Below are 2,899 nucleotides of genomic sequence, written 5' to 3' on the forward strand. Positions count from 1 at the left end.
TATGTATGTATATATTGATATGTATATGTTGAGAGATTGATAATAATATTTATATATTTGTTTGTTATTTGTATGTCTCCTCTTTTAGAGACGTTTTGAAGTAAATTGAAAATAAATACCGTAACTAGACAAAAAACATGTTCGGGAAAAAAATTATAATAGTAAAACTCAAGACCTATCACATGGTTGCCTGAAAATAAATACCGTAACTAGACAAAAACATGTTCGGGAAAAAAAATTATAATAGTAAAACTCAAGACCTATCACATGGTTGCCTGTGATCAATTCGACCTGCTAAGCTAAATCTGCAAGTCATATTAGTTATTACAGTATTACTAATTATCTAAAAATGCTAATGCACCATTAGGTCCATATCGCTCATTTAAATATAGGCCTAAGTTCCCCGATACAAAGTTTGTAGCTTTAATTTTGTGATTATTGTAAACTGGGGCGGATGCAAGAGTGCTGTCTCTTATACACATCTAGATGGGGGGGGGTGGTTCGGTGCAGACGGTCCGATCGCACCCCCTAAATTGTAAGAAAAATAATAATCGTTGTATTGTATTTTTGATATGAATTACAGGTAAGATTGTAAAGGTGTGAGAGCAGTGGCGGCTCTAGGATATAATTTATGGGGTGGGGAGGGGAGAGCTAAGATGTCCGACTGGGGGATAAGTCTTTATGGTTGCAACTATAGTGCGCAGCGTTATATGAGGGCCGGGGGTTGGTATAGGAGGGAATGTCCCCTCCTCCCAAAACAAGATTTAAAAAAAAATTGGGATTTCTAGATGGCTGGAAATGACTGGGATGGGAAAACTAGGCCTTTTTTTTGGTCCGATTGCCCGAAGAGCTTTAGCCGGTGGGGGGGGGGGGGGGGTTGACCAAACCGATGGGGGGGGGGCTTAAGCTTCCCCCCCCCCCCCCCCCCCCCCCCGCCTGCGCCCCCTATTAGAGTGCAATTTCCGGGCACCTAGAGGTCCATATGCTCAAAATGTTATCGCCCCAGCCTCAACCATGGTGGGGTCTCAGGTGGTGTGGACTCTCACGCACCCCCTACCGCCAAATCCTGCATCCACCCCAGGTAACCACGGAGGAAAGAAACAGAAACAGAAATTGTTTATTTCCTCCATGTTGTAACCATGCAAATCAAGTATACTCCGCGAATCTATAGAGTCTTACATGTTGAAATTGAATAGGGCTAAGCTTATTATATTCATTGTGCGAGACACAACTTCCTGTTATGCTGTTGCCCTAAGGCTTACCGTTAGTAAATACAATTGGGCAATGTAACACTTTCATTGATGTAAAAGTGAATGATTTATAACAAAAAGACAAACTGCAGCATTGACTTATCGGTTATAAAATGGCTATTGGTAGCTTGAGGATTATCTGCATAATTACAGGTAAATCCCCGCTATACCTTTAATCCGTCATCCAGCCTCAAATATAATGGATACATAAGGAAATAAATATACTGTATTGTATTACTTTTTTCGCCTAACTTAGTAGCCATTTAAAATGCACTCATTAATATTCAAGAGTTTAGTATTTTTTCATGTGTTTGATCTTGAATTGAAGTACGTAACTTTTGGAAAATAATAAATGAGAAATATGTCAAAAACTCCATTTATTTTGCGTAAAAGAGTTAATTTTTATTGTATTTTCTATACATTTCTCAAATTTTCTTTCTTCAACATGTGTGTATAATTGAGTATAGCAATACTTTTGATTGTGAAACCACTTTGCAACGCTCTTTCTTCACTACCGAGCACAATGGAGTTGTAAATATACATTACTAATAAGAATGGAATTAATCGTACCGTACTATTTTAAATATATAAATAGGCCTATGTTCATTGTAGAACTCTCCCTTAAAGTAAAGCTAGATTAAGTCATTAAATATTAAAACTGCACCTTCATTTAATATTTATTCATTATTTGCTTAATGACGAGCTAAAGTATATAGGTCTATTAATTTATTATTTATTGCACTATATTTTAAGAGGATGCGTACCGTAATGTAGCTAGCACAAACTGGTTAGAAAATGCCCTTTATGACAATCATAATACACAATAATCTAAAGTGAACTATCTAGCAAGAAGTTGGCGTATGTCTATGGTTTATGGTTTAACCTTGCATGCCATAAGACCACTTAACCGTGACAAAGGATAGTTTATTATTCTTAAGACGAATTTTTGTTTCTATGAATACTGTTTGATTTTTATATACAAGTTTCCGATGTCAGCTAAAGAATCAGTAGAAATTTTCTATTTCTTAACATACAGGTATGCGATTTTTCTTGTCCTAGAATAACATTTTAGAGGGCATTTCAATAAGCGTTAATCGAAAAATGAAGTAGAAAAATAAATATAAGTGCGGCTTTCACTCAGGCTTTGAGCGCGATGGATGAGGCTCAGTGAAGCGTACCGGTAGTCAAACTACGAATGCCTAAGCCAGTAGGCCTACTAATCACGAAACTTAACGGCAGAACTCTGTATAAACTATGCTATAGCAGCTGAGGCTATTTCTAGCATTTGCACAAGTATTAGGCCTACATACGGAGGAAAGGAATATTTAGTCGCTAGGAAATTAATATATTTTCCTGGAATCAGTTTTGAAATCTTCATAGTCTTTTCCTGTGCACACATCACGGTACGTAAAGATAAATTTATTTTTTTAACTTTCTAGGCGAGTAGGCCTATTTTAATTAATAAAATGTTCTTCAGTAATAAAGTTAGGCCTATATTGGAAATGTTTTGTTGGTGTTAAGGTACGATGTCATGAAAATGAAAGGAAAACCTCCCTTAAAACATCGGAGTATTGACACCCCCCACCACTCGCACACCCCCACACACACATTATATGGTATCAGATATATGCCACAAAATTTATTTTCAG

General features: G+C 36.8%; 1 protein-coding gene across 1 annotated transcript in view; it reads left to right on the top strand.

Moving 5' to 3' along the window:
• Positions 1 to 2,324: 2,324 nt before the first annotated feature.
• The window catches only part of LOC117103151 (deleted in malignant brain tumors 1 protein-like), a gene marked incomplete at its 3' end in the record, with an annotated part of 14,219 nt that continues 13,644 nt past the window's right edge, over positions 2,325 to 2,899 (top strand). The window contains exon 1 of the mRNA XM_033243661.1: positions 2,325 to 2,653. The remainder of the gene's footprint in view (positions 2,654 to 2,899) is intronic.

The sequence above is a fragment of the Anneissia japonica genome, unplaced genomic scaffold (genome assembly GCF_011630105.1).
Source record: "Anneissia japonica isolate Jap-2015-1 unplaced genomic scaffold, ASM1163010v1 scaffold287948_len850469_cov200, whole genome shotgun sequence".
NCBI lineage: Eukaryota > Metazoa > Echinodermata > Crinoidea > Comatulida > Comatulidae > Anneissia > Anneissia japonica.